The 19,214-nt window shown below is 43.3% G+C and overlaps 1 pseudogene; it reads right to left on the bottom strand.

Moving 5' to 3' along the window:
- Nucleotides 1–4,918: 4,918 nt before the first annotated feature.
- The window catches only part of LOC123171296 (protein IN2-1 homolog B-like), a 21,238-nt pseudogene continuing 6,942 nt past the window's right edge, over nt 4,919–19,214 (bottom strand).

Genomic DNA, 19,214 nt, shown 5'->3' with positions numbered 1-19,214 from the left:
AGCGCCGGCTGTGTGTCTGATGAGCGCACGGCCACTGCCGACTGCAGCGTCATACATGTGGGCGGCCATGGCATCCCAGAGATCACGGTCGGTCGACGTGGCCGGTTTCAACGCCTCCGAACCAGACTCCCCTGCCAACGCAGGCTGTGTGTCTGACGAACGCACGGGCTGCTGCCGACTGCAGCTTCATATATGTGGGCGGCCATGGCATCCCGGCGAACCTCGTCGACGCAGTGCACTACCCCGCCTCTGGCTGCGGACCATGCGCGCTGGTCGGCGCACACACGGCCTCGCTCGTGTATGTTCCTATCACCAAAAGCTTCCAGGTGCATGTCAGCTGCTCGCGCCCCGGCTCCTCGACATCCTATCCCTCGGACTAGGTGTTCTGGTGCCCACGCTCGAGCGCCGCCTCCACCTCACCGGCGCTACTACCCGTCGAGGACGACCTACTAAAAGAGCTGTTGGTCGGTGTGGAAGCGCACACGGACGTAGTGCGCTCTTCTCCATCCTCACGAGCCTGGTTGACGAGCATGCCACCCTCTTGTGTCCATGGTTTCAGATTGCAGTTTCAACCCAAAAACGAAAAATGGTTTGCATGGGGCTGGGTGAAAAACGCACATAGTTTGGTTTGGTCTGGATTATGGTGGTTAAAGTTTGGATTGGGTTGGTCTGAATGAAAGATGCATAGTGGTATGGTTTGGGCTGGTTTCAATCTGGTTTTCAAACTATTCCCAGGTTTAGAGATGGTGTTATCTTTTGCTAGCTCGTTTACCATGTCCAATAATTTGGCTTGGGAGGTTATTCAAAAAAACACTAGGCTTGGGTGGTTCTCCAAAAAAAAAAAAAAGCTAGGCTTGGGAGGAATCAGGACAAGAAGACGTGTGAAAGGGCAAATATAGCCTTAGATAGCAAAACCAAAAGGTACAAATGGGACATTGGGCACAGGTCTTACAAAACAAGGCTGCATGTTGTAGCATCTTGTGGCGGCGCTGTCGCTGGGTGCACATTCTTATACCGAATATGACTCTCTTCATGGGGGGTGTATGTCTAGTTGTCTACTCTCACACACACACACACACACACATATATATATATATATATTGGAAGTGATAGGAAGAGGCTTACCAACTTGCCGTTAGGCAAGTCCCTTGTTTCATCTGTGGTACCTAGCAATCAATCAAACAAGACTGGCCCGATGCATAAATCTCTTTTTCAAATTTGTAAGCAAGCTGAATCCCAAGAGGTAGCCGGACAACTTCTGAAGAAGTCGGTAAAACTCTCCTAATCAGCGTGTTTGGGAACATGGTTCCTACACAGAAGGAGCTAAATCAGCACTATTGCATTCGGTTGGAATGGCACAGGAGTGTTTGGGGAGAGGCACGCTCGCGCCGGGGCTGCCCACGTGATTGTCGAGTGGCTAAGGTATGTCTTTTTTTTCTTTCGGGTAGCCCAGTTGCCACAGCATCCGTTTACACCATCGACTGGACCGGACTAGCTACCTCTCGCCTCGGCCAACCCCCGCCTCTATAAGCGACCCTTTCCTCAACTACCTTCATCTTCTCCTGTTACGCATCAAGAAATTTGAATCATGGCACCTTGGCCTCTGAATTCCCCACGTCGCGTGCGTGGACACTTCAGAAGCAAATTTGTGGTAGGGTACCCTCTAGCCTTTCTTAGTTAAACCAAATGAATTAAAATACAATAAGTTATGTCACTTCTAAAGATTTAGTTCATTTAGTTGAACTAAAGAGGTTCGGAGAATATACTAAAGGGAACCAGTTTGCACTCCTATCCACACTGCTTGCAGGGTTCACGTGTACTTCACAATGGGTCGCAGGTCTCCAGGCAAAAGAGCAAGTAGTTTATTTCTCGAAAAGAAGGATAACCCCACCTTTGCGTCGAAGGATACACACTGCCATCTTTATTATTCAATAAAGCCTAACAAAATAAATACATGAATCAACCTAAAGTCACCTTCATGAATCAACACACACTATGAAAACCGGTGGTGTCACCAAGCCGCCAAGAGGTCTTGAGTTCAAGAGACTCGGCTGGCGCAATTTAAATATAAAAAATTGCTGCACGGTTTCGATCCACGTCACTGTTTTGGTTACCGAACAAATTTTGGGATTTCGCGCGGTTACTGCGTTTACCGGGCCCCCCTGAGAAACACTCATGCCAAGCAAAAATATCTCAAATATTTTGAAAATTTTGAATTCAAACGCTCACACTATAGATAAATAGAGTCTATCTCTTTTGCAACAACAGAACTGGTCGTGGCCCAGTGGCAAAGCCATCCTTTACTCAACAGTGAGTCGCTGGCTCGAGTCTTTTCTCACACATTTTTATTTGTCCTTTGAGGATGCAAAGGTGAAAAAATGCTGCCTAAATGTTGGAGCTCTCGCGGTCGAGTACTAGGGGTAGAACTCGCGACATTTGAGGAGGCGGCAGCTCAGTTTGAACAGCCACTACGCCAGGGCAAGGTTTACGATATATAAGAGTTAAATACATATCTATATCGACTTCAAAAAAATTGAATTCAAAATTTTATTCTAAATTTCATCCGAATTTTTTATGGTATTTCGTGGTTACCGTGGTAACCGCAAATTCCTGTGCCCCTCGAGAAAAAAGGTCCACTCGGGATCCAAAACATTTCCACGTTTAGACCTGAGGGAGCCACACGTGAGCGGGAGTGTTGAAGTATAAATGCATAGCCAACCTTTCCCCATCAACTTATGCTTTTGGGTGAACTAACTGGTGCGTGCAGTTCTACAATTTCTCCATTCTCGCTTGAAGTTCAAGCTACACACCTCTAATTAATTTCAGCTGAGCATCTCAGTGCTACATAATAGTCTCCTGTCAGTGACAAGCTATATAGCATGCAATTTCTTCTCTCCTTTTATAACTGATCTGATTTTACCTTTTACATTCATCTATGCGATTTTTTGTTATACTTTGCTTCGGTCAAGCGTTTTTTCGTGCCCTTTTTTTCACATCCCTACCATCATTGTATTTACTCCATTCTTGCTTCACTACAATTTAAGTTTACCATACCGTCCCTTACTCACATTAGGGCATTATATGCTTTCAATATGAATTAACTACTCGTCACATTTGCCTTCTCTCGACTTGCCTTCTTTATTTATGCAGAAACTCCTCTCCATCTCTCTATTCTCAAACTACATGGTAGTTCCAACTTCCAACATATATACTTCAGTTGTTTGGCCTATCGAGTCTAGCTTGATTGACAACAACAATGAAGAGATGGTATTATATTTTGCTAGATCATCTTCCCACTTTTAGCTAGGCTTAGGAGGCATCGGGACAAGACCACGTGTGGAAGTGCAAACACAGGCCCAGGTAGAGGAGCCGAAGGGTACACATGTTATTGCTCACAGAGGACACACTCAAGAAGGATGCATGCCCTAGCGTCTTACATTCACATCATCGGTGATTTTACTCTCTGTATACGGAATGTCCCCGTTACCATTGATGTCAATCTCCACATGAACTGTGTAGGACTCTTCTCACAACCATTTAATGTGATAGGAAGACGCTTCTAGTCAGGCTAGTCATTTTCTTTTTCTTTTGTGGCGACCCTTATGACAAGCTTTCCTAGTAATAAAACAAGGCAGAACCGATTCATAAATCTCTTATTTGAATTTGGAAGCAACCTCAAGCTCAATAGGGAGCCAAACAAACTTCTTAAGAAGTCGGTAAAACTGCCCTAATCAGTATGTTTAAGGAGCTGAATCATCACTATTTGATCAGCATGGTATGCATTGTATCCCGTCTAGTTTTTTATGGCGGTATGCATGTTTTCAGTAGTTCGTTCCAATGCTTCACCTTAATTAGCTCAGTCTTGCTCTGTGGACTGCTTCATTTTAATTATCAAGCAACATTTCTTTCTACTCACTTGTTGTGGTGTCTACTACCTCCTGCTCTCAAACTGTTCGCAGAAAAGAGGCACTCCTTGGGCAATACAAATTTGAATTTTGATTTATGCCTTGGCCAAAGGCCAGGTTCTAGTGCTGTCAAGTAACCATTACAAGTATAAGTACCCACATCATTTTTTACTCGCTTTATGATCTTATGCTTGTAGTATGAACTAACTATCCATGTTTATTTTCCTACAGTCTTCTTGCCCTTCTTATTAATACAAGTCGTCATACTTCGTCTCCCTCACTCTAATGTCTAACTACATGGTAGTTCTAGTACTTATTTACTTTTCTTTAGTGTAAAGACAGCTTAATAAATCATTTGAAGATCAATCATTTGTCATATTTAACTTTCGATAATCTATCGGTTTTCATTTGATTGTCTACCAGTTGTGATCTATTTGATTACAGTTATAGATGGTCAAATGTTTTCTTCTCTATAAGAATTGCTGACTATGATTAGCTGGAAGTGATATGTCTAGGTATACCTATGAACATATATCTCTTATGAAGATCTATTGCTTATGAAGATCACATTGCGTAAGAATTGCTAATATGTCTGCCGAGAGAGGCGAAGGAGGAGCTCGAGCTCTCAGTTTTCACAGTGGCAGCGGAGGAAGCTTTATAGGATTGAGATCTAACTGATACCATGAAAGAGATATTAGTAGGAGAGAATTTGGGGAAATACTGTACACGATTACAGACCGCAAGCCTCTGGGTCTTATAGCTCAAATGGAGAAACAATAGACATTACACAAATCGGTTACTATCTACAAGTGATATACAATATCAGATATGCACAAATATATGACTAGCTAGCCCACCTGGCAATGAAGGATTGCAGTATGACCCTGTTTATGTATTTGTTCTCTAACAGCATAGCACGACATCCAACCGAGCGAAAGCACTCCTGGGTCTTCTTCTGCTACAAGACAATCTGCAGCAGTTTCCGAGTCATTGTTCCTTGGACACCACAATCTTCAAGGACTCTGAAAGTCAAAGTCAAAGTTTAAGTCTGGTTGGGATTGGAAGGTGGCATGAATCATGATCAATGGATAAAAAGTTGGAAGATAACGTACCCCAAACTTCTCCTTGATTATGTCAAGCGAAAACTGCGGGTCTAGTTTGGTTCTTGTTCACTTCCTGCAACATCCCGCAATGGAATATAACTATCTAACCCACTGATAACACCTCAGAGTAGGATATATGAAGTTAATTATATCCCATCTAACATTATTCGGAACTACCTGGATGAATCTGCCAATGTTGGGTCTTCCGCCAACGATATCGCAGTTCTTGATGCCAGAATATGATATCTGAAGCCTTTCGATGAATGGCACGTATGCAATGTCGACCTATTAAGAATATATATGTATATCACAACAAAACCATGTATGTAAAAAAACACAATTCTTCTGAAATCTTTCTGAAATATATGGGCATGGACAAGACGAAAGGGAACCCCTGATGGAGTGACATACACATACCAGACTAAACTGGCCAAGGAAGAATGGGCCATCGCTGAACTTTCCCAGGGTAGCTTCTATTTTATCAACAGCGGCAACTAATGATAGATGAAATGTGAGCACAAACTGCATGCAGCCTTTCAATATAGAACGTATCAAACACACAAACATGTTGTAAGTAGTGCACTGTTCTGCTGTTTTTGTTTACCAGCTTCGTCGGTCACATCTCCCTTGGAGCGTAGGCATGAGAAGAAAGCGCTGGCGTTGAAACTGTCGCTGTAGGCAAGCAGTTCCGTGGCAAATTTCTTCTTTGCAGAATCCTAGTGGTTCAGCACATCAGGAATGCAAACTTCAGTTCCACTGAAAACAACGAACATGTGTATTTGTCTCTTACATGAGGGAGCAATTCTGGGCCATCGAAATTGTCGTCGATGTACTTGAGCAGATTCAGGCTCTCTCCTTTCACTTGCTTGTTGTGCTCCAGGGCAGGTACCTGCATGTCCAACATAAAGAGATGTATGCATGAAAATAAATGATAAATACTACGTACCTTGTTCTCTGGGTAGACCTTGTCCTTGTACCAGGCTGGCCTGTCCACGAGATTAGCGCGACTCTTGATCTTGCCCTGCAAGCCCTGCACATGAATCATATGTCCAACATAAGAGATGTGTGCATGAAAAGAATTATTTTCCTAAGCGCAAAAGTTTCTATTTTTCAGCAAGGTCAAATCAACTATCGCCGTAAGCTATCCCAAAGGTCTTACTTGGCACAAACACTGATTAAAACACAAAAATAGATCTAACCAAGTCTAGATGAATTAGAAATATATTGGGTTATCTCCCAACAAGCGCTTTTCTTTAAATGATGCTCACATAAAAGGTAGCAATTGAAACACGAAGAGAGCATCATGTATCATATTAAAATCACATCTAAGTCTAACATATTTCCTATGCATAGACATTTTATAGGAAAACAAATTAGCAATACAAGCAAGATCTAGCATATGCAAGGAAGAAGAAAGAAACAAAAGCAATCTCACCATAACGAGAGAAAATTTAGTAACATGGAAATTTCTACAACCATATTTTCCTCTCTCATAATAATTACATGTAGGATCATAAGCAAATTCAACAATATATCTATCACATAAAATATTCACTTCATGATCCACATGCATGCAAAGTTGACACTCTTCCAAAATAGTGGGATTGTCATAAAATAAAGTCATGACTTCTCCAAACCCACTTTCAATATTATTGTAAACATTATTATCAATCTCATATTTATCATGGGGCTTCAACAAATTTTCAAGATCATAAGAAGAATCACCCCATTCATGATCATTACAATTAGTAGTGGACATACCGAAATTAGCATCCCCAAGTTTATGGTTTTGCATAATATTAGCAAAATTGACATTAACAGAAATTATAATAACATCATTGCAATCATGCTTTTTATTCGAGGAGCTATCATGTATCTCTTCATAAATTTCTTCATCATAATTTTCAGATTCACGAATTTAAAGCAAAACTTCATGAAGATAATCTAGTGCACACAACTCACTAGCAATTGGTTCATCATAATTGAATCTCTTAAAAAGATTAGCAAGTGGATGAGGATCCATAAATTCTTTGGTTTCTGATTTACAATAAATACACAATTATTCCAACCAAACAGGCAAACGAGCCAAGTAAGACATAGAGGCAAACGAAAAGACGAACGGAAGAGGGGCGAATCAAAGGCAAATCTTTTCGAAAAATCGTTTTAGAAGTGGGGGAGAGGAAAATGAGTGGAGAATGGAGAATAATATAATGCAAGGGATGAGAGTTTATGATGGCTACTTGGTATGTCTTGACTTGTCGTAGATCTCCCCGGCAACGGTGCCAGAAATTCTTCCTGCTACTTCTTGAGCTTGCGTTGATTTTTCCCTTAAAGAGGAAAGGGTGATGCAGCAAAGTACAGTAAATATTTCCCTCAGTTGTGAGAACCGAGGTATCAATCCAGTAGGAGACAACGCACAAGTCACCGAATACCTGCACAAACAAACGCCAACTTGCACCCAACGCGATAAAGGGGTTATCAATCCCTTCACGGTTATTTCCAAAGTGAGATCTGGTAGAGATGATAAACGGTAAAGTAATGTTTTTGGTATTTTTGGTTTATGGAATGGAAAGTAAAAGATTGCAAAGGAAGTAAATAGGAAACTAAAATTGTAGATCAGAAACTTATATGATGGAAAGTAGACCCGGGGGCCATAGGTTTCACTAGAGGCTTGTCTCAATATAGAAAATATTACGATGGGTAAACAAATTACTGCCGAGCAATTGACAGAAAAGCGCAAAATTATGACGATATCTAAGGCAATGATCATGAATATAGGCATCACGTCCGTATCAACTAGACCGACTCTTGCTTGCATCTACTACTATTACTCCACACATCAACCGACTCCTGAATGCATCTAGAGTATTAAATTCATAACAACAGAGTAACGCTCTAAGCAAGATGACATGATGTAGCGGGATAAACTCAAGCAGTATGATAACAACCCCATCTTGTTATCCTCGATGGCAACAATACAATACGTGTCGGTTCCCCTTCTGTCACTGGGGTCAAGCACCGCAAGATTGAACCCAAAGCTAAGCACTTCCACTACTAGGGAAAACCCTAGTAGTAGCATGGGTTTAATGCCCACTAGTAACGCGGGACACCACGCTACTAGTAAGGCGCTACAACTATTCCTTAGCAGTAGCGCGTGCGACACGCGCTACTGCTAAGACATATAGCCGCAGCGTTTATCCACTCCCGCGGTACTGCTGATATAGCTAGTAGTAGCGTGTTTACTCTCCATCGCTACTAGTATTCTTTTTCTCATTTTTTTATTTTTAGTGTATTTATACGTCGTTATACAAATTTTGGTACAATACCAATTATGAGGTTGTTATAGCAATATGTCCATAACAGTGTGTCAATGAAGATGGATTAGGTTCAAGTGGAGGCAACATGTACTGGTGCATGTCAAAAGTATACTACTAATCCAAACTTGATCTAGTTTGGACTATTAGTACTTTCGATGTGCACCACATGTTGCCTCCACTTGAATCTAATCCACCAACACAAGCTATTTAATCATCATCATAGACATTACCACCAACAGTAACTATTTAATCATCATAGTCATAGTGTAGCACACATCATCATCTTCAAACTCATTCTAGCTAGCTAATCACCACCAACAGTAGCTGCGGTAGCTATCTAATCACCACCAACACTAGCTAATAATAGTCATCATAGTCATTACCACCAACACTAGCTATTTAATCATCATCACTCATTTCTAGCTAGCTAATCACTCCTGCTGCTCTCTCTCAGGTAAAATAGCATAAAACATGTGTAGCACTCTTGCTTCATCATGTTGGAGCATGCAGATGAACCTGTCTCCTAATCGTGGGCTACGCTTCTGATTGCTACCCCCTAGTACTTCTCTGCGATCGTTCACAATTTTGCTCTAGTCTTTCACTATTAAGCATTCCTCGCTTTTAGAAATCCTGAATGCACTAAAGTGCGTTGTAGGATATCTTGGCTGTAAGCTAACCATTCTCATGCGACCTTTAGTCTCGATCCAATGAGGCACAACATTCATCGGAAGTCCCTGTTGAAGAACATCGTATATTAACATACTTAGCAATGAAGTTTAGCTTAAAAAATAATGTATGCAAAAGTTGTACTGAAGACAAATAGTAAACATTTTACCATCTTTCCTAAATAGATGTGACCGTAGTTCAATACGAACACTATTGGTGATAACCATATCATCTTCCGGACGAATATCAAAGGTGATAACCATATCAGGCTCAAATGCATAAGTCTTGCATAGTGCTTGCCAAGTTTTGCATTCAAAATAGGTGTAGGTGTCTGCGTTGTATAATTTTACGTGGAAAGTGTAACCATACTCAGTCTTCAAGTAAACTCTCTTTACCTCCATAGTAGTTTTCATAGGACTAAGACAAAAACGCTTGCATGGCAGGGGATACGCTAGTAGATTAGTGAAAAATTAAATTATAAGTTAAAGCAAATGAAGCCGATGTCATGCTTAATTACGAAGTCGTTGTGATTTACTGTATCCACTTCGAAGTTCTCGTCCAGCTTGATGCTGAAGCGCCTATCATCATCTAGGAAGATTCTGTCGCACAGGCCGCACTCGTATTCGCAGTATTCGCAAATACCGAAATCCTTTTCATCATCAGACATTTCCTATGTTCATAGTTGAAACATTAATTGAAAATCGATCGAAGGCAACTACCAGGATACTCAACACACAAATTCGGGGCACTCGATATTTCCTACATATTCTAGCACAAGTCATGCCAAAATTCACGGAAAAATCCGGCATAACCTTTGCTAAAATAGGACATATCGAGCGCGTGAAATTTGCCGGAACGGAAATGAATCAACACTCCGGCAAAACATAGGCCACTCGGAGGTGTAACCTGCAAACATGACCGGCCACTTGGGCAAGCACATATCCTATTTGAGCAACACAAGATATACATTTCAAAATATCTTATAGGACTCATATTGACATGAGCATTCAATAAGAAAAACCAAATCGTAAAATAAATAAGTATTCAAATTAGCATGCATTCAATAAGCAAAAGTAAATCATCTCATACGTTCGTACATCGTCGAATATTATCACCAATACATCCCGAATAGTATCATACATATAACATCACTAATACAACTAAAACCCTAGCGCACGACGGGTATCGGTGCGGGCGGTCGACACCCAAAGAGAAGGAACCATCACAGGATCATAGCTTCAGTGAGACCCCTGGAGAACCTGCCAGGTATTGGAGAACCTGTGCTCCAACGCAAACAAGTAGCGACGGACGTGCGCGTCCTCCTCGCTGACATGGTGATGTACCACCTCCGCGGGGTCCTCAAGCCTCTACACCGTCACTGGCCCACGCGACCGCCACCAAAGAAGGTTTGGGTCAATGATGGGCTGGCTCCTCACCAAGCTGCGCCCCCCGGTAGGTAGCGCCTCCCAGTACTAGCCCGGCGGAGCCCAGTCCCGTACATGGCCCATCTGGTCAAGCAGGTGTCCTCCACCGAGTCGACGACGAGGATGCGGGATAGGCATCGTCGACGTCGATGTGGAAAAAATTGCTTTAACTAAAAAAATAACAACAAATGTGACATGTTTAACTAGTTCTATTAATTCAACTAGTTCTTACTAAAAATAAACTTACTATAAATAAAAATAAACTAGTACCTAATTAGTACCTAGTTCTTACTAACTAATTAGTACCTATGAACTACTGCCCTAATTACCATCTAATTTGATGAACCTAGGGGTGGAAAGTGGTAGCGGATATTCCAATTATCCAACTTAAAAGTGAAATAAGTGGTCAAATTTTACTCGTTTTGTTATGCATTACAAACGTGTTTATTCATCATCTAAGAAAACATCATCTAAGAAAACATCCGAGCCGCATCCGTATCCGATAACATCCGCATCCGAATCATTTCCACCCATAGATGAACCCTAACTAATTTGATGCAACTAAAATTTGAAGAACCCTAGGCAGAGGTAGGGGAGGGGGAGGAGCAGGCGTGCTCACCTTGGGTGCCTGCGACGAGTGAGGGGCAAGGTCGGGGTCGGGGCCGGCGTCGAGGTCGGGGGTGGCGTCGGGGGCGGCGTCGAATCCGGGGCCGGGGCGGCATCGATGGTGTGCGGAGAGCGACGGGAGAGCGCGCGGCGGCCGATGGGCGACGGTGGCGGCGACAGCGGAGGAGTTGGATTTGGGGGAAGTGGCCGTGGGGAAGAACGAACCGCGCGGTTAAGTCAGAAGTAGCAGTAGCGCGCTCCAGGAAGTGCGCTACTGCTATGCTAGCTACAGCGCGTTCCTCGATACACCCTACTGCTATTCCTTTCTCTTTTTTTCCCTTTTTCATTTATTTTTCTTTACATTTTATTTTTTCCTTTCACCTTTTTCTATTTCTTTCATTTTCATTTACTTTTCTATTTGCTTTCCATTTAATTTTATTTCCTTTAGCAGTAGCGCCTTTCAGCGTAAACGCGCTGCTACAAAGCAAGTAGCGGCAGCGCGGTTCGACGTAGATCGCTACTACTATGTGTAGCCTATCGGCTAAGCCGTGGGAATTTTAGTAGTAGCGCTTGTTGGAAATATGCCCTAGAGGCAATGATAAAATGGTTATTATTGTATTTCCTTGTTCATGATAATTGTCTATTGTTCATGCTATAATTGTGTTATCCGGAAATCGTAATACATGTGTGAATACATAGACCTCAACATGTCCCTAGTGAGCCTCTAGTTGACTAGCTCGTTGATCAAGAGATGGTTACGGTTTCCTAACCATGGACATTGGATGTCGTTGATAACGGGATCACATCATTAGGAGAATGATATGATGGACAAGACCCAATCCTGAGCATAGCACAAGATCATGTAGTTCGTCTGCTAAAGCTTTTCTAATGTCAAGTATCATTTCCTTAGACCATGAGATTGTGCAACTCTCGGATACCGTAGGAATGCTTTGGGTGTGCCAAACGTCACAACATAACTGGGTGGCTATAAAGGTACACTATAGGTATATCTGAATGTGTCTATTGGGTTTGCACGAATCGAGACTGGGATTTGTCGCTCCGTGTGACGGAGAGGTATCTCTGGGCCCACTCGGCAATGCATCATCATAATGAGCTCAATGTGACTAAGTAGTTAGTCGCGGGATCATGCATTACGAAACGAGTAAAGTGACTTGCCGGTAACGAGATTGAACGAGGTATTGGGATACCGACGATCGAATCTTGGGCAAGTAACATAACGATTGACAAAGGGAATTGTATACAGGATTGATTGAATCCCCGACATCGTGGTTCATCCGATGAGATCATCGTAGAACATGTGGGAGCCAACATGGGTATCCAGATCCCGCTGTTGGTTATTGGCCAGAGAGCTATCTCGGTCATGTCTGCATGATTCCCGAACCCGTAGGGTCTACACACTTAAGGTTCGGTGGCGCTAGAGTTGTTATGGGAATTAGTGTGCAGTTACCGAATGTTGTTCGGAGTCCCGGATGAGATCCCGGACGTCACGAGGAGATCCGGAATGGTCCGGAGTAAAGATTTATATATGGGAAGTCCTATTTTGGCCACCGGAAAATGTTCGGGATTTTTCGGTATTGTACCGGGAAGGTTCTAGAAGGTTCCGGAGTGGGGCCCACCTGCATGGGGGGACCCACATGAACGTGGGTAGTGGGGGCAAGGCCCCACAACCCTGGTCAAGGCGCACCAAGATCCCCCCTTAGAAGGAATAAGATCATATCCCGGAGGGATAAGATCAAGATCCCTGAAAAGGGGGATAACAATCGGTGGGGAAGGGAAATGACGGGATTTCTTTCCCCACCTTTGCCAACGCCCCAATGGACTTGGAGGGCAAGTAACCAGCCCCCTCCACCCCTATATATAGTGGGGAGGCGCATGGGAGCCGCACCCCTTCCCATGGCGCAGCCCTCTCCCTCCCCAACACCTCCTCCTCCTCCTCCTCCGTAGTGCTTGGCGAAGCCCTGCCGGAGAACTGGAAGCTCCACCACCACGCCGTCGTGCTGCCGGAGCTCTCCCTCAACTTCTCCTCTCCCCTTGCTGGATCAAGAAGGAGGAGACGTCCCCGGGCTGTACGTGTGTTGAACGCGGAGGCGCCGTTGTTCCGCGCTTAGATCGGAATTAACCACGATCTGAATCGCTACGAGTACGACTCCTTCATCCGCGTTCTTGCAATGCTTCCGCATCGCGATCTTCAAGGGTATGAAGATGTACTCCCCTCTCTCTCGTTGCTAGTCTCTCCATAGATTGATCTTGTTGATGCGTAGAAATTTTTTAATTTCTGCAACGATCCCCAACAACGCTTTTATCTCCATGCGCTTTACTGCTATAACTGTATCTGTAGCGCCGTTTACATCAGCGCGCTACTGCTACTTAGCACCAGCCTGCTTTTTTAACAGGCGCTACTGCTAAAGTTCTATGTATAAGGTTTTCCCTAGTAGTGTTCTCCTATTGCAAGATAAACCAATCTAGTTGGCCAAACCAAATCGATAGTTTGAAGATACTTGCAAAGATATCAAATCATGCATATAAGAATTCAGAGAAGATTCAAATAATATTCATAGATAACCTGATCATAAATAAACTATTCATCAGATATCGGCAAACACACCGCAAAAAGGTATTACATCGAATAGATCTCCAAGAACATCGAGGAGAACATGGTATTGAGAATCAAACAGAGAGAAGAAACCATCTAGCTACACTAGTAGAAAAAGGGTCAAATGTCAAGAACATTAGTGCCGGTTTGCTTTTGAGCCGGCACTAATGTGTGCATTAGTGCTGGTTCCAACGGCTAGCCAGCCGCTTTCATTAGTACCGGTTCGTGGCCGACCTTTAGCACCGGTTCGTGCCACGGACTGGTACTAAAGTGAGTGGTGGCAGGATGTTGTCAGTCTGGGTTCATGGCACGAACCGGTGCTAAAGGTCGTCCTACATAAACCCTTTGTCCACCCGAGCTCGCTCTGTTCTTCCCCTTTCCCCTCTCCTCTCTGTTCTTCCCCTCTTCCTCTCGAGCTCATCACACATTTTGCCCAAAATTTGTCAAGATTTGAAGGCCCCCATCCATTCAAATGATCACAAAGGTTAGCAACTTTGTCCTTTCATCTCTCATTGCTAGATTAGCTCTTGCAATGCTTTGTATAGTGATTAATTTATGAGTTTAGTAATTTGGTAGAAAATATATGTGGTAGTATTTGATTTATATGCAATTTGTGGTCAAAACTAACACTTAGTTTGCATATGTAGGTGTGGTTTACTTAGTGCCTTCTAAATCTCCGTCGTAACCACAGTCGATCACCCGCACCGTTCCGTCGCCGGCACCACCTTGTGGTGAGCCTCTTGTTCATGAATGTTTTACATTACCAAATTGATGTTTGTGTGATTTGGATATATAGTTACTCGTATAATTATCTTACCCATATGTTGTTTGTTATACATAGTGCCATGGTTTTGATATCCGTCCCCGTCGGCCCTCGTCCTTGTTATGATTCGGATGTGGTATATTCTCTGTTAAAACTAGTTGTTGCATTTCGTGTTTATGACAAATTATTCCCATCAAGTTGACATAGATATTTTTGTCTAGGAGGTTTGTGAACCGGAAATTCCAACCGACCCTATTGTCGAGAGGTTAAATTTAGTTGAAAGAGAAAACGAGTATTTGAAAGAAAAATTGAAAAGAATTGAGGGGGAGAAGATGGAATTGGAGTTGCATGTTGCCGATGTCGTCGATGATCACAAGATCAAGATGGAGAAAATGCGCTTGAAGATTAGAAAGATTAGAAAATATGCCATTGATACTGAGGTTGGTATCATTATGCTGTTGGATCAATTGTTACCTTAGTTGCGATCTTGATCGCATTTGTTGTTGCATTTAAATTCTTTAGTTAGAGAGTTATTTGTTTGTTGCATTTAAGTCTTGTATGAACTTTATCTATGCACTTGTATTAATTTGGTCTATTCGGTGTTGTGTAATGAAGATGAGCCGACAATGGATGTACGATGACCGATGCTCTCCCGAGTTCATTAATGGCGTGCAAACTTTTCTGCTTGCGGCTGAGGCAAACAAGCGGGCGGATGGTTTTATGCCTTGTCCATGTTTACTCTGTAAGAATGATCACAATTACTCTACGTCAAGAACCATTCACGTCCACCTGTTTAAGTCCGGTTTCATGCCCCACTATAATGTTTGGACCAAGCACGGAGAAAGAGGGGTTATGATGGAAGACAATGAAGAACAAGAGGACGATGACAGCTATCCTGGCCATGGGTTCCCTGAATACGATGATACAACAATGGGGGAAGAAGCCGAGTTGGCAATGCGGGAAGAAGCTGAAGAAGAGGCATCAGATGAGCCCGCTGATGATCTAGGTCGGGCCATTGCCGATGCAAAGAGAAACTGCGCAAGTGATTTGGAGAAGAAGAAGTTACAGCGCATGTTAGAGGATCACAAGAAATTGTTGTACCCGAATTGCGAAGCTGACAAGAAAAAGTTGGGCACCACACTGGAATTGCTGCAATGGAAGGCAGAGAATGGTGTATCTGATAAGGGATTTGGAAAGTTCCTGGTAATGATAAAGAATATGCTTCCAAAGGACAACGAATTGCCCGAGAGTACGTACGAAGCAAAGAAGGTTGTCTGCCTCTAGGGTTAGAGGTGCAGAAGATACATGCATGCCCTAATGACTGCATCCTCTACCGCGGTGAGTACGAGGATTTGAACGCTTGCCTGGTATGTGGTGCATTGCGCTATAAGATCAGGCGCGATGACCCTGGTGATGTCGAGGGCGAGCGCCCCAGGAAGAAGATTCCTACCAAGGTGATGTGGTATGCTCCTGTAATACCACGGTTGAAACGTTTGTTCCAAAACAAAGAGCATGCCAAGGCGATGCGATGGCACAGAGAAGACCGTAAGAAAGATGGAAAGTTGAGAGTACTCACTGACGGGTCGCAGTGGAGAAAAATTGAGAGAAAGTACGGGAAGGAGTTTGCAGATGACGCAAGGAACGTATGGTTTGGTCTAAGCGCAGATGGCATTAATCCTTTTGGGGAGCAGAGCAGCAACCATAGCACCTGGCCTGTGACTCTATGTTTGTATAACCTTCCTCCTTGGTTGTGCATGAAGCGGAAGTTCAGTATGATGTCAGTGCTCATCCAAGGCCCTAAGCAACCCGGCAACGACATTGATGTGTACCTAAGGCCTTTAGTTGAAGAACTCTTATGGCTGTGGAATGGAACAGGTGTACGTGCGTGGGATGAGCACCCATGTGGAAGAAGAAATCTATATTTTGGGACCTGCCCTATTGGAAAGATCTATCGGTCCGCTCTGCAATCGACGTGATGCACGTGACGAAGAATCTTTGCGTGACCCTGTTTGGCTTCTTGGGCGTGTATGGGAAGACAAAAGATACACCTGAGGCACGGGAGGACCAGCAACATATGCATGGAAAAGACGGCATACATCAGGGTCATGCCAGCTACACTCTTACCAAAGAAGAGAAGGAAATCTTCTTTGAATGCCTGCTCAGTATTAAGGTACCGTTTGGCTTCTCGTCGAATATAAAGGGAATAATAAACATGGCAGAGAAAAAGTTCCAGAACCTAAAGTCTCATGACTGCCACGTGATTATGACGCAACTGTTTCTGGTTGCATTAAGGGGGCTTCTTCCGGATAACGTTCGATTAGCCATTGTGAAGCTATGTGCATTCCTCAATGCAATCTCTCAGAAGGTAATCGATCCAGAAATCATACCAAGGTTAGAGAATGATTTGGTGCAATGTCTTGTCAGTTTCGAGTTGGTGTTCCCACCATCCTTCTTCAACATCATGACGCACGTCCTAGTTCACCTATGCGAAGAGATTAACGTTTTGGGTCCTGTATTTCTACACAATATGTTCCCCTTTGAGAGGTTCATGGAAGTCTTAAAGAAATATGTTCATAACCGTGCTATGCCAGAAGGAAGAACCTCCAAGGGCCATGAAAATGAGGAGGTCATTGAGTTTTTTATTGACTTTATTCCTGACCTTAAGCCGATTGGTGTTCCTGAATCACGGCATAAGGGCAGACTGGATGGAAAATGCACGCTAGGAGGGAATCAAAAAATATGTATGGACGGACATTCTCTCACTGAAGCACACTACACAGTTATACAGAATTCCGCCTTGGTGGCTCCGTATATGGACGAACACATGAATTTTCTATGCTCCAAACACCCGGAGCGGTCTAATGACTGGATTACACGTGAACAAACCAGGAGTTTTCGCCGGCTGGTTGCAGACACGTACCATGCATGACGCCTCTATTGAAGATGACCTGCACTCGCTGTCCCAGTTACCATCTTTGAATGTAATTAATTTCAAAGGGTACGAGATAAATGGTAATACATTTTACACGATCGCCCAAGATAAGAAGAGCACCAACCAAAACAGTGGTGTCCGCTTTGATGCAACAACCAAAACGGGAAAGGAAACATATTATGGTTACATAGAGGAGATATGGGAACTTGACTATGGACGTGGTTTGAAGGTCCCTTTGTTTCGGTGCAAATGGGTCAATATGACACGATATGAGGTAACAGAAGACCCGCAGTATGGAATGACAACAGTGGATCTCAACAATCTTGCGTATGCAGACGAACCATTTGTCCTAGCTAATGATGTGGCACAGCTTTTCTATGTGAAGGATATGTCTACCAAGCCGAGAAAAAGAAAAGATAAGGAAGCGAATGCATCATACGATGAGCCAAAGCGCCACATAGTTCTTTCTAGGAAGAGAAACATCGTGGGAGTGGATGACAAGACAGACATGTCAGAAGATTATGAAAAGTTTGATGAAATTGCTCCATTCACAGTGAATATTGACCCGAGCATCCAGTTAAATGATGAAGATTTTCCATGGCTACGGCGCAAAGGGACATACGCGAAGAAAAGTTTCACACCCAAAGATCTGGGATGTGATCGGCTTCACTATCATCAATTTCTTCTGTGTTTCACACCCAGGAGGGAATCTCTGTAATAGTTAGGGTAGTTATGTGTTTTGGCATTTGAAACGCGAAGAAATTTTATGTGCAAACAAATTCTTTCATGCATTTACTAATTTTTTTAGCTAAATGACCCTGAAATTGAAAAGCATTTCAAATGAACTCAGAAAAGGTTGAAAGTTGGCATGGTATCATAATTGCACCCACATAGCATGTGCAAAAAAGTAGAGAGGGTTACCGCAAAAACTGGATGCACTTTGTGTATAAAATGGACAATCTCTTTCGAAGTATCAGGGTTTCGGACGAAAACTCATCCGTTACAAAGGCATTTCATTTTTTAAATAACCTAAGCATTACCAAATTGAATACAATGATAAAACGCACTAATATTAAACATAAGAAAAAAGAATCACTGAAAATCTATTTTCAAAGTTAAGTTATTCACAAACTAGTGATTCACACAAATTTCAAATAATTCAAAATGTAAACTATTCAAATTTGTAAACTACCGGCACTAATAGAAAGTTTGTAATTTTTTGTACCTAAAGCAAGAATATTCACAAAGAAACTCTAAATACAGCAAAAAAAACTCAAAAAAAAAAATAAAACAAAAATAAATAAAGCAAAAAATTAAGAAAATAAAAAAGCCTGCCTACTGCGCCACAGCAGCCTGCATACGACTAGAAACTCAACCTGTTGTTGGGCCAGGATGCAGGCCCGCAAAGGCCCAGTAGGCCCACAAGGCAGCATAGAACATTTAGGCCCAGTACGCCTGCTTTGGAGAGGAGCTCGAGAGAGCTACCGTACTGGGGCTTATAAACCAGTGCGGACGCCCCTCGGCTAGCGAGGTGGCACTAAACATGACGCACCGCACCTGCGCCAGCGCACCACCTTTAGTGCCGGGTCGTGGCTCAAACCGGTATTAAAGGGAGGGTCTTTAGTACCGGTTGGAGCCACCACCCGGTACTAAAGGTGGGCGCTTCCCGCCGCTTGGCCTGGCCAAAATTGACCTTTAGTACCGGTTGGTCGCTCCAACCGGTACTAAAGGCCCATCCCATATAAGAAAACACTTCAAAAAATTCAGTTTCTCATCTGCTTCTTCTCCTCTGCCCCGTCGCCCGCCACCCGCCTTCGCCGCCCCGTCGCCACCCCTCGTCGACGCCCACGTCGCCGCCCCGGCCGTCCCCATCGCCGCCCCGTC

Source organism: Triticum aestivum, chromosome 7D (assembly GCF_018294505.1).
Source record: "Triticum aestivum cultivar Chinese Spring chromosome 7D, IWGSC CS RefSeq v2.1, whole genome shotgun sequence".
NCBI classification, from domain to species: domain Eukaryota; kingdom Viridiplantae; phylum Streptophyta; class Magnoliopsida; order Poales; family Poaceae; genus Triticum; species Triticum aestivum.
This window is presented reverse-complemented; position numbering and strand designations above follow the sequence as displayed.